At 45.8% G+C, this 13,545-nt stretch overlaps 1 protein-coding gene across 11 annotated transcripts in view; it reads right to left on the bottom strand.

Annotated features, from left to right (window-relative positions):
• The window catches only part of ATP8A2 (ATPase phospholipid transporting 8A2), a 641,066-nt gene that overhangs the window by 543,903 nt on the left and 83,618 nt on the right, over window positions 1-13,545 (bottom strand). The window contains exon 1 of one of the 11 annotated variants that reach the window (XM_045459494.1): window positions 2,040-2,156. The exons of the other annotated variants lie outside the window; for them this stretch is intronic. The gene's annotated coding sequence lies outside the window, so the exon portion shown is untranslated. Of the gene's footprint in view, window positions 1-2,039; window positions 2,157-13,545 lie in introns of those variants that run through there. 11 annotated transcript variants of the gene reach the window in all.

Raw genomic sequence — 13,545 nt, 5'->3', positions numbered from 1 at the left:
AAAAAAGAAAAAAGAACATTGGGTAATTCGAATTTGAAGAAGAGAAGATTGGGACAAAAAAGCACTAGTGATAGAAATGAGAATGGAAACCATTTCCCCCAAACAAGAAGTTAAGTGTTGGATAACGCATGTTGGGGTGCAAACAAATTACCCAATTAGAGACAGAATTACATGAAATAATGTCTCCCAAGCATCTACCATGCATGAGGCCAACTCACCTTTCTACACTACGTCAGGGCCGGCCTGGAATTTTATTCTGGATAGCAATCATTATAGTGCGCCCCCCCCCCTCCACCTTCCCCGGGACGCCAATAACTTTCTTCTACCTCAGTGGCCTCATCCTAACCAAGTCCTGCTTTGGAGAAAAACATTAATCTTTTCCAAATACCACACATCTGTCGAAAATATATCGCCTAAAGAAAACACTACACCATATATAGCGAAGCACAGCATGACTAAGGTTTCAAATTCAGACTCCCAAGATGAATCCTGAGTTAATGCATTTTGAAAATACCACCGTGCAAAATTAGAGTATATGCTTACAACTCCCCCATATAAACAAGCACAGTGTCAGCAGACAGTGGGAGTTCAATAAATATCTGTTGAGAAAGAAACCAAGGTAAAAAGAATAAAGAGAAACGAGAGTGGGAAAATGGACAAGCACTAAGCTTGCCTACTACACAAGAAACGCCGACAAGACAGCTGACGGCCAAGGGCATGAGGACAGGGACTTTGTCTTGCTCGTGGTTCTAGCCCTGTCATCCTGAATAATGCCTAGCACACAGTAGCCAGTCTGTAAATATAGATAAAGGGCTAATGTAGCAGGTCCCTTTTGAGGATGCCTACCCAGCTGCTGAACCACAGACTCCCTTGTGTGGTCACTGAACCTTTCCCTTCCCGTATGCAGGCCAGGGAGCCCCGGACAGGTCTATGAAAGGGTCGATGCATGCATCACAGCTTTTTTTTTAATGTTTGTTTGTTTGTCTGTTTGTTTATGGAGAGAGGGGGAGAGAGAACAAGCTGGGAAGGGGCAGAGAGAGAGGCAGAGAGAAAATTCCCAAGCAGGCTCTGTGCCATCAGCCCCAATGACATGGGGCTCGAACTCATGAACTGTGAGGTCATGACCTGGGCTGAAACCATGAGTCGGACGCTTAACCAACTGAGCCACCCAGGCATCCCCTCGCATCACAGCTTTTCGCACCAGGGATAGTTACTTCATCCAAGTTTGACCATCAGAGGAGTCTTCTGGAAACTTTGACAGGTTTCTGCATGTGGCTGCTCTATTAACATACACACTCTGGGTCTCTGGATGGCCATCTTCTACCCATGGAGTAGGCAGCGAAATAGAGGGTATCTTGTGAAATAAAGACGAAACCATTTCAGGGAGAGCAACAGAAACTGTCCCAACAGCTTTCTGGATTCTGGATAATTTCCTTCCCAGATCTTAGCTATACTGGGGTCTCTGGGTTCCTTGACCCACTTCTGAATAACCAGAAGTGCTAATCAGTACTGTAAGGGAGCACAGAGAACCTATTTGTTTCCTTTGAGACAGATATGCAAGGAAGGTTAAAGAGGAGGGACAAATACCTATTCACGTATAGATCACCCTGGGGCGGGGGCAAGGTTTTAGATGCCCCTGGCACAAGTGCCATTAGATGCCACAACCCACACCCAGAGAAGTCGGATTTGACAGAGGAATGTTTTTGTGGCAACACTTGGGTTGGTTGGTTTGGATAAAGCCCAGAAATAGCTGGAAGGTGATTGGCTAAATAAAGAAGCCCCTCCTTCCTTCAGAGTTTCTGCCAGGATAGGAGAAAGAATTTTAAGAGGATAGGCACAGAGGATGGGTGAAGAATAGGGAAGGGGCAGAGGAAAGCAGCCTAGTTCTGCCACACGTGTCACGGATCCCTACAACTCTCCCACGGACCCCAGCCACCCCGTGGCTCCAGCTTGCCTGTTAATCTCTTCCCACTCACTTTCTTCGTGTCCTTATAGTATTTTCATGTTGCTGAATGGCCCAAAGGTCTCATTTAACTCACACGATATATCTGTGGCAACAAGGATGTGAAGTCACTAGCTAGGAAGCAGGGACAACGCTGGACCTCCCACTGGCAGGTGAGCAGATAGAAGTGAGGACAATGCCTCATGTCTCCCCATTACATAAATTAATTCCATGGAGATCATTCTGGAAAGAGAAGGAAAAATCTTAACAGGTTTCTGAAATCTGTTCCTATCTAATTAATCATACATTATTTTATGACTGTTGATTATCTAATATACATTTTAGTGTTGGTCCAGGGAGTTAAGAACCCCAAAGAGTTCAACATTAAAGGGGAGTTAATAGAAGGCAAATTTTTACTAAGCATTTTATTGCCTTAAGCAACATAGAAATAAAATCCTTCACTCTGAACTGCAGTATTTTTCTCTAACTCAGAACTCCAGAAGATGCTGGTGACTTATCTAGTCCACTTCCCTCGCAAAGAAGTTTCACGACCTCACAGTAGAAATTCTTGGGAAAGAAAGACTCTAGTCTTCCTAAGTCAGAAACCTATTAAAGGGGCAAGCCTCTTTCTAGAACCTCTGTTACTAGTTCTGTGGGAAGTCAGACCCTGGACATTGTTGTGGAATAAAGAGTTTGGCTGGTCTCTGTCTGGGCTTCCTGGGGGAGCTTCTAACCCCTTGGAACTACCCCAGGGGCAGGAGTGTCTTTGCTATTCACGGTGGGGCCCCAGGACCATAACCCAATTTTATGCTAATGAGGTGACCCTGGTGGGCCCCTAGGCCATTGCAGAATGGGAGTTGACCAGAAAAACCAACCATGTGATTAGAAGGTTGGGGTCTGACCTCCCAACTCCAGGGAAGAAGGGGAACCGGAGACTGAATTCAATCATGTGGCCAATGGTCCAATTAATTATGCCTATGTAACGAAAGCCCAATAAACACTACAGACACCAAAGCTCCGATGACATGTCCTAAGGAGCTTCGTATGTGGGACCCTCCCAGACCTCACCCTAGTGTCTCTCTCCATTTGGCTCGTCCTGATTTGCACCCTTTATGATAAAACTGTAATCCGAAATATAGTGCTTTTCTGAGTTCTCAGTTATTCTAGCATATGTTGAAACTGAAGGGGTAATGGAAATCCTTGAATTTGTAGCCATTTGGCCAGAAGTACAACAGGTCTAGGCATCCCTGAGCTTGCAGCTCCTGTCTGAAGCGAGGGCAGTCTTCTAGAAAACTTGTGCCCTGAACCTGCGAAGTCTGAGCTCACTGTGGGTACTTGGTATTACAACCGAACTGCAGACATTACTTGGTGAACTCTAGAATGACAGAACCAAACGGGAGACGTTACGAACAATCACAGAAGCGTATCAGGTCAAACGCAAGACAGGATTAGAGAAGCCAGATCTGCAGAAACTTGAATCCAATGCTCCTTCCATTAGAACAGGCTGCCTTTACGGGCCTCAGCAAGTCGGGACACCAGCTAGCTTTGGTCTCTTCAACCGCAAAACAGGAATCGATGATAGAAATCAAACGTTGGCAAACTTTCTGTGAAGGGTCAGACAGTAGACATTATAGACTTTGGGCTACACACGCCTCTCTTTTTTAAACACAAAACTCTTAAAAATGTAAAAACCGTTCCTCACTCACAGGTCAGATTTGGCCCACCGGACACAGTCTGCTGACCCTTCATACACACGAAGTTCTATCCAGTTACCAACCTGATTACATCACAACTCCCACCTCAAGGAAACATTAAATATCTTCCACGGCAACAAAACAGGACATATAAAGAGCAAACAGGATCTTCAGCCTTTTGTTACTGGAATTAAGTGGATTGGGTCTTTTCTCCTAATTTTGTATGCTCTTAAGTATGTAAAAGATGGTTCTCTTTGCCTCCAGAAAAGTTTCCAGGAAAACAGTACTATCATCAGAGAGCTTGGTAACCAGAGGCACGTGTGTGTGCGTGCGTATGTGTGGGTGCGTGCACACGCACACCCCTCCCCTGCCCCAAAGGTTTCAAGTTCAACTCTGGCCATTACACTCCATATTTACAAAGATGTTTCATAATCCTTCAGAACACAATGACACAAAGCAGTCCAGCAGCCGGGGAAGCCCTCGAGCCATTACTGCTCCTAATCAAACACACATAATGAAAATGCGGTCCAAACGCGAAATGCGGTGATCCTAGCCACGGCGGACACGTTTTGGGGGCCTTTTCTAGACCCCACTTTGCGCAAACCACAGCTCTCCGAGTATAGCATCTGTGATCCATTTCTGTCCAGGAATTTAAAAGAAACACGAAGAGAAAGGGACACTTTTTACTGCCAATACTTATTGGCTTCTCTTTTCTCTTTGTCAGGGACAGAGAAAGGAAGACACTGGCCCCGGCCTCTTGAGGATTTAAACTACTGTTGAATGTTGAATTTATCCAAGAGGGAATTGGGCCCTTCCTAGATCTAAGGCATTTTGCTAGGCATAGGAGTGCACAGTTGAAGGCCCAGGCTCACGCTTCAGCAGAAGCAACAGAAACGGAGACCGAGATATAGGGGAATCCAGAAGACAAAGATGACTGCCAGTCTTGCCAAGGCCAAAGACCAGGGTGACTTTGTTGAGGAAGCATCGGAACCAGGCTTACAAAAATGAGTAGGATAGTATGATTTGGCTGTGTGGGAAAAGCAGAGGGTTCCAGGAATAATGGTGTGCGAGCGAAGGCACGTGCCAGCGATACGTTATATACAACCTACTTGGCTCCGGCACCCCGGGGTGAAAATGGAGCCACAGTAATTTGAGGCTTTGTTTCCACCTAGGACAACATTGCAAAGCAGGCTTCTGGTTCCTCGAAACGCATTTCACACCTTAGATCATTTAGTAATTCACAAATGATGAATGTTAATGTAAGTGAAGGCAGATGTGCTTTTAAAGAAATCTCTTTAATATACAAAAGCGAAGGGGCGCCTGGGTGGCGCAGTCGGTTAAGCGTCCGACTTCAGCCAGGTCACAATCTCGCGGTCCATGAGTTCGAGCCCCGCGTCGGGCTCGGGGCTGATGGCTCAGAGCCTGGAGCCTGTTTCTGATTCTGTGTCTCCCTCTCTCTCTGCCCCTCCCCCGTTCATGCTCTGTCTCTCTCTGTCCCAAAAATAAAATAAACGTTAAAAAAAAAATTAAAAAATATATATATATATGCAAAAGCGAAAACGACCAAAAAGAAAGGCTAGGTTTCGCCACAGTCAATTCAGAGGATTTTTCTATATGACGGGCCGGATTGGCCGAGGCTTAAAATTACAAGCCCAGGGACTTCTGTTGCAACTCCCTGTTGCTAGGGGATGGATACTCATCACTCCTGGGGCCAGGAAACCGGGTGCAAATTAAGGGCACCAACCTTAAAAAGCTCACTACTGTTTCACTATATGCATGAAGGCAGGCTTTGAACAGTTAATCCTAGGAGAGGTGCAGTTTTCTTTGAAGTTGTACGTTGCCTGTCCTAAGCATTCGGAAGACACAAAACACCCTGGCCAAAGGTGTTCAGATTCACGGAGTGTCATCTCAGAACCAGCCCACCTGTCCCGCATCATCAGTCATCTCTCTGCAGCCCCGGAAGGGCCCAGCAGCTTCTAAACCTGCTCCCAGACCACATGAAAAGTACCGGTGGGCAATTCAGGAAAAGGAAACTTTTTCTTACCTCTCAGTTATATGTCACACATCTCCCCTCTTTGACTGGGGAAACTTTCCCCAGAGAGAGAAAAATTAAGATGTTTCTTTTCAGATGGATTTCTTCTCTTCCCAACACCCCCCTCCCCCCCACCATCACCACCACCCCCCTTCCACCTCCTAAAGATCAAAAGGACAGGCAAGCTTTTCAGTGTACGTCCCTGACCTCATTCTTTCTGGATTCCAAACAACCCTTTGCAAACCCAACTCTTCTTCAACGCAGAAAATGCTGACAGCCAAGCCCTCCCAGGTCTGTTGTAAACCCTTTAACGGAGAGGAAACTTAATCCGCAAAATCTCATTAACAAGAGGCTGGCTTGTCCATCCCTGCTATTTTTGAAAAGCATAAGGGGAAGACACCTTGATATTTCTCGTGGTGGATCTTCTTTTTTTTTTTTTTTTTTTTTAAATTTTTTTTTTTTCAACGTTTATTTATTTTTGGGACAGAGAGAGACAGAGTATGAACGGGGGAGGGGCAGAGAGAGAGGGAGACACAGAATCCGAAACAGGCTCCAGGCTCCGAGCCATCAGCCCAGAGCCCGACGCGGGGCTCGAACTCACAGACCGCGAGATCGTGACCTGGCTGAAGTCGGACGCTTAACCGACTGCGCCACCCAGGCGCCCCTCTCGTGGTGGATCTTCTAAACCTTCCCCAGGGAGGCAGAGACACTGAGTGCATAGAAGTCACATCTCAAGCAAGAGAAAGGCACATTCATTTGCTCCAACTATCATGCTGTTTCACATGTAAGTCCGCCCACCCTGTGTGCTTCTCACCTCGGGTCATATGAAGCTAATGCTCTTTACTTCTATCAACAATCTTAACGTAACCTTCAACATTACAGGCAGTCAGATTTGAAAGGGTCCACCAGGAGGCCAATTTTACTCCCAACTCCATGGATACAACACATTCTCTCCCAGTTGGGATGGCTTTCCCTGATTTTCTTGTTGATGCGACATTCTGTGTATCCCATTTCTTCTCAGACACAGAAGTGAGAAAGTTCCACATATGGGAAAATCTTTATAAAGGAGGAGCGATGCCAAAGAGACACGGACAGGATCCGTGAAATCCCGGCATCCTCCACCGACTCGTGTCGCCAACTCAATTAGCTGTCTTTGCCGTGTCACTGACAGGTCGTGCACAGTTACGGTAAGAAGCACAATCTTTCGTTGAGCCTGGTCTACGCACTCTGTATGGGTTAACCCATAGAATTCTCAAACCACTCATGACAAGCATGTTCATTTTGGAGATAAAGAAAACAGGGGGTGATTCACCAACTAGCTTTGTATCTGTAAGTTGAATTTTATTCGTTATGAGTCATTTATATGACCTACGTTATAAATAATTTGAGGGTGGGGCTTCAAGGAGTTTCCAAAAATAGACAAATATTTGTTGATGGTCTTGTATCCTTATTAGGTTTGGGTTGATTTCTTTTTCTTTAACTGAAAGTATAGCCCCAGAGTCTATACATTAAAAACACAACTCCCCCCAAATGCCAGGCTCACAGGCAACATGGTGATCATTTAGTAATTCACAAATTACTGTGAATTATTGTGAATGATTCACAAATTACTGTGGTGATTACAGGACTGGGTGCTTAACCCAGGAAAACAAAGTCCCTAGAGAGTCAAGTGCCCTGAAGGCAGCAACATACAGAAGAAATCAGTAAGTCAAGCAGCCAAGCAAAACGATGGAGGCAGATGGAAGTCATTCACTCATCCGAAGTTCAGAACATTCGATGTGCACAACGTCAAAATCAAAAACTCTCTCCCTGCCTTCAGAGAACTTGCAATGTGGTGAGGAAACCAATCTGTGCAGAGTACGACAGCACAGGATGTGAAAGGTCTTCTTCCACCTGCATTTTCTTCCTCTTAGCGTGTTTGCCTCCCAACAACTCTCTTCTGAGAAGTCTTCGCTCACCGCACATCCCCAGGTTGGGTTGGAGGTCCGCCCTCTACTTACAGGACCCTCAGACATGGCCAGGCAGGGAATTCTCCCAGGGAATGTTTTTCTCAGTCTTACACAACGTCCAGTAACCATACCCAACTGTCCCAGCTGTGCATTTTCCAGGTCATAATTACTCTGTGTCTTTCTGGTTGAAAAGGTCTCTAATTGGAAAAGTATAGAATAAGCCTTATCGATCTTACTCTTCCTCAGCATCTGTGGGAGCAGGAAAAGAGACCTTGAATGCTATGGGTGTGTAGTGTCTAAGAGAAACTAGTATTTCCAGCTGTAGTAGTAAGAGGGCGGTACTGGAGAGATTTAAGAGGTCTCTCGCTACAAAGCCAGCAACTGTGCTCTACGTAAAGAGCTCCAAAGGGCAAATATGGAGAAGGACATCCAGAGTAAGACAAAGCCATGGGCAAACATGCGCTGTGAGCCACTTGACTCACGCAGCTTTCTAGGATGCCCTCTTAGGACTGTATTCTACTCCCCTCCGCACCCAGATACACAAGAACGACAAAAGCTCCTAACTTTTGCTTCCCTACACAACACTGCCTCTGAAAACCAGAGCAAAGAGTAGGGAATGGAAGGACCATTTTGACAGACAAGGTGTAAGAAGCTAGATGACCTAGAAGTGAAAACATGTACGTAATTACACAGACGTAGAGTCAGAAATGGTGTAATGGAGCTACAGATCAGGGAAGGTGTTCACACAGGGAGGGGTCTCTAGTTTTAAGAGAGCCTTGGGCACCAGAAGGACAGCAGCTAATTTTAGAAGCAGATCAAAGGAATTAATGAACAAAGCCTGGCAGTTGACTGGATGACTGGGAGGGGAAAGACCAGAGGCCGGTCATTTTCTGATGATCTTCCTTTACCTATGGATTTCCGATCACTTAAGCAATTAGTTTCCCCTTGAACGAAAGGACTTTCACAGTGGACCATGAGACTGTAAAGCGAGCACAATGAAATACCCTGTCTAGGTAGTAGGATATCCTTATGACCAATAATTCTTTGAAGATGAGGGAACTGAGAGGCCCAAATGATAGAAGCATTGCCTACCACTCTTAGACAAGAGTTCAGTCCACTGAAGACACTACTTAAATGGACTGAATGTCACAAAAGCCTGCCAGAATTGTCCCAAGTTCTCAGTGACGTCTGACATACAATCCTGGACCATAACTAAGTTTCTGTAGCACTCTGTACTCTTCAAATCCTTTGTCAATGCACTAGCAGCAAGGGTGGTCACAACCAGAGAGTCCTGCATCCTTTCCAGACCTTCCTTTTACTCTGCTGACAATCGGACTCAGTCCTACACACCTATAGCTGAAGATGTGGGGGTTGGAGGAAGACAGCACTTATCAACAGACTACCCTCTACAGAATTGAGGGACGCCCTCTGAAATGGACCTCCATGCAAGGAGATAAAATGGACTTATAACATGGGGGAGGGGGGAAACAGGCACTCCACAAGTTCAGTAAATGCAATGTTACTAAGACCAGACTGTCTCCTAAAATTCTGCAGTTAAGTCCAAGCCATTGTTAATGAAGATGGTGACAGGCCCGCAGGCTGTAACTCGCCAAGCCCAGTTCTGGAGGTTTCCAATGGACCAGCGTCACAGCCCAAGGCTCTTCCAGCCCAGCTCTGCTGCCTTCTCTCTTTGCCATCACAGGCAGCAGATGAGCACTGCTATAAGAAGGCTTTCCTCACTCAATCCCACCCCATCCCACCCCCACCTTCATCTTTCAGAGGCATTGCCCCAAAGGAGCCTCTCCTACTCCTAACCCCATCTCAGCGTCCGTGGTCCCTGGATCTAATGTACCCTGGCTGCAGCTTGCGTTTTCCCCTTTACAGAAACGTGCATAGTTTCTGGCTTCATCTGAATAACCACGGCGATGGCTGAACTGCTCTACAGTGAGTTGACAAAAGTACCAACCACAGAGTGAAACACACACGACACTTGCAAAGAGACTGCCAAGCAACCAAGGATCGAGCACAAGAAATAAGACCATACCATACCGCAGAGAGACGCAACGCAGGGGATCCGGAGGGCAAAGATAAGCCAACAGTAAAGGCCTTAACGAGTACTTCACGAGACCAATATCAGAAGTACACAGTCAATAAGTAAATAATTCAGTTTTGACCATCAGCCCTGACACACGGACATCACTCATGTTAGCGTCACACACTAACGCAGGTTGGCAGAGAGAGGGATGAGGTCATGTGGACTTACTCTGTGGAGACAATTTCTTAAGAGGGGCGCCCGGGGGGCTCAGTCGGGTAAGCATCTGACTCTCGATTTCAGCTCAGGTCATGATCCCACGGTCTTGAGATCAAGCCCTGAGTTGGGGTCCATGCTGATCACACGGTGTTGGCTTGGGATTCTGTCTCTCCCTCTCTCTCTGCCTCTCCCATGCTCGTTCTCTCTCTCTCTCTCTCTCAAAAAATAAATTTTTAAAAAAGACATTTCTTAAGAAAAATGCAAATAAAGTACAAGTGCTTTTCAGGGCATGGTTTGATATGTATTGCCTCAAATCTTCGTTAGGTAGAGAGGCTTCACCTAAAAATCATTACCCAGAATATATCAGGCCTTCTTGGTTCAGCCTCTATCTCTTACTGCTCTGGCCATCACTTGAACTTGAGACTTCTTGGACCGCTTGCAGCTCCTGAACAAGCTCAGGTCTTTTTTCTCACGGCGTGACACCTGTAGCTCCTACTGCTTCCTTCACTCGGGAAGCAAAAGCCAGGAGACGGCAGACACGGGAAGGGCCCGTGCTGGGACCCTGCCTCCCCAGCTCATGCACCTGCGAGCGTGCCTTCCGGTGCGTACCTTTCCCAGCTGGCTTCTCTTCCTCGCTGGCAACATTCGTCTCCCAACAGACTCCCTCCCACTTCTGAGAAGGTCTGGAGTTCCCGTCAACGAACACGAAACGCCCCTACATTTCTCACACCATAAAGACCGAGTCAGCAAACTCTGGGGTCATTTGGTTGCAACAGAGCTCCTCATCAAGGTTTGCTAGGTCAACCTTAGTCTGTGCTTTCAAGAGACAGACAGATCTGGACCCGGGGACTTCTAGGCACTGAGACACAGCACACAGAAGAGGCCAGAGGGCCTAGAGGGTGACCTAGAGGGTGACTGACCACAGCGTGTATACTGAAATTCTATTATGCCTGCTAACGCCTTTCTCCCCATGAAAACCTATCTTCGGGCAACCATGACCTACAGAGTTCAGCCTACAGTGGAAGCAATATAGCAGCCGACTCAACACGTGAGCAGCCAGAAACCAAAACAGTGAGTACTCGTGCATTGAATAAAAAACAGACACTGGATTATTTTATTCTGATTAGATTTTATCACTTTCTGCTGAGACAACACAGTTTGAAGTCTAAGGAGGAAGGCTTGGTTTACTTTAAAACAGTGAATTTCAGGGGCGTAGAAAATCTTTTTCAACTTTTAACTTCCTGCAGTAGAAATTATTTATGTAAATTTCCATTTGCATATTTCTTGGGCCATGCACCTCTAAGTTTCATCACTGCCGATTTGTAGACAGAATGAAAATAAGTTCATGAATGTAAAAAAAGATTATTTTAAGCCACGCATTCCAAACAGGTAATGACAAAGATGACGACAAGTAACTTCATTCGTCACTCCAGGGACAAGAGGAGAAGACATTCATAAAAGCCAAAAGCACCCACCATCCCGCCTATTCCTCTCCATTCTCAAACTGCATCTCCCCCTGGAAACTTGCTCTGCCAGAGCTTCCTCCTCTGTTGGCTTTAAACTCCCTCCTTCTCTTAGAGAGTAACTTCAATGTTCACAAAGCCCTGCTTTGGGGTCCCTGGAGTCAAGGACGATCTCATCTCCCTAGAATCTCTAGCATTTACCATGGGCTCAAACTGAATAGATGGCTTGTCTTTCTACTGTGGAGGGCAGGGAATCCCTCCAGGGATGACTGACCTGAATCAGAAGTAGTTCGGCATCCTTCCTTGCAATTACCTCCCAAATACCGCGACTTGTCTTGCAATCCCACATCCAGTCGGTCGGGAGATCCCATCAGCTCTACCCCCGCTCCTAACCTGAACAGATCCTGAGTCAGACTGCTTCTCGCTCTTTCAGCTGCCACCTCCCCAGATCATCAACCCCTCCTCGCCCGGACACTGCAGTAACTTCCCAACCCATCCTCCTCCCGCCTTTCACACAGGAGCCAGACTCCTGTTTTTAAATGTAACCCGAGATCTGGTGGAACGGTTTTCCACCACACTTTGAGTAGAGAGCAAACTCCCCACCATAGACTAACCAGGCTCTATTCCAGACACACTGGTCTTTTCTTCTGTCCCTCACAGATGTCCAGCTTATCCCCACCTCAGCTCCTTAGCTCCTACTATTTCTCCCGCCTAGGGGTTATCCTAAGCCAGAACTGCCTTCTTCGACAATTTCACATCTCTGGTTTCTTACGTCTTGGGTCTCTGCTCAAACGTCCCATCCTCAAAGAGTTCTTCTGGAACTGTGTCATCTACAGTAATTCTTTCCTTTGGTCATTTGCTATCCAGGCTTCTTTTCTTTAGAGCGGTGATAACTCTGGTAAATACTATTTACCCATGGGTCATCGGCCCACCCCTCTAGAATGTAAGCTCCATGAGCTAAGATTTTCAGGTTCCCTGCTCTCCCTATGGTGCCTGGTACACGTGTTTGGTACTTGCCGTTTGAATGATTCAATGAATTCAACCTGCTTTAACAAGTCTTAGTAAATATTCAACTCTGTTGCTAAGGTTCATTCATCACCTGGCAATGTCAACCTTACACATATCATTGCTTACAAAAGTAAACATTTTGTCCTTCAGTAAGCCAGGCTTTGAACATCATTTTACTGATTTCACAAGCGCTTTACCTACAATTTAAAGTCTACTCTATGAGACTTGACTTCTTCATCTGAGCAAGGAAGATAACACCTACTTCACCTAATACTTTTATAATGCTAAAACTGAGACCTTGGGTTTGAAAAAGGTGAGTAAACTACAAAGTTCTGTAATAAAATAAGGAGGATACTATAAAATCAAAGACACTAGTGATTGTATGCTAATAATTAAGCTTCCATTTCCTAAGACCTCCCCCCCACCCCAGCTGCCAGATGCTTTCCACACAGACTCACATTTAATTCACAACCACCCTGGGAGGGTCATCAACACCCTTTGACAGATGAGACAGTTGAGAAACTTCGAACTACCTGATGGAGTTCACTTAACTCAAAGGGAATAATATCCAAAGTGCAGAGCTGGGTCTGTCTGCTTCCATGATCAGGCTTTGAATTTAGACAATATTGTTTTGCAAAGATGTTCTGTAACAGTAAAAAGTCATCCAAGAACTTATAGAACATTACTGGCCTGAGCGAACATGTACATTTAATGTAAACACAACGACGCCGTGAAAGTGTGTTTGAGTCACACAAGGCGGCCAGGGAAGGTCTGGTCCTCTGAGTGGTGCCTTGGCACGCACCTGCATTTCTGGAACATGCAGAAGACCATGCATTGCCCATCAGAGTCATGAGGACCATAAAACAAATACCTGTGTCTAAATGTGGCCCAAACCTAAGAATAGAGGAAAACACAAAGTTCTGGCAACATGAAACAATATGCTGAATGAGAAAATAGGGTTTGAAAACGCAGCCACATTGAGACAAAGCTGCACATGTTTCAAGTTACTTGGCCAGCCAGGTTGAACAACTTACCCTAAGAGATTTTAAAAATATAATTTCTGAAAATAAATGTGCTAGAACAGTGCCCATCAGCATCTTAGTTGGGCGTAAGTAACGTTCAAAATGAGACCTGTTTACTTTCCGTTTTCAATTTTATGCTCACCTTGAGAACAACTTAAAATCAGACATTTGAAAAAACATTGAG

Source organism: Leopardus geoffroyi, chromosome A1 (genome assembly GCF_018350155.1).
Source record: "Leopardus geoffroyi isolate Oge1 chromosome A1, O.geoffroyi_Oge1_pat1.0, whole genome shotgun sequence".
Classification (NCBI taxonomy): Eukaryota; Metazoa; Chordata; class Mammalia; order Carnivora; family Felidae; genus Leopardus; species Leopardus geoffroyi.
This window is presented reverse-complemented; position numbering and strand designations above follow the sequence as displayed.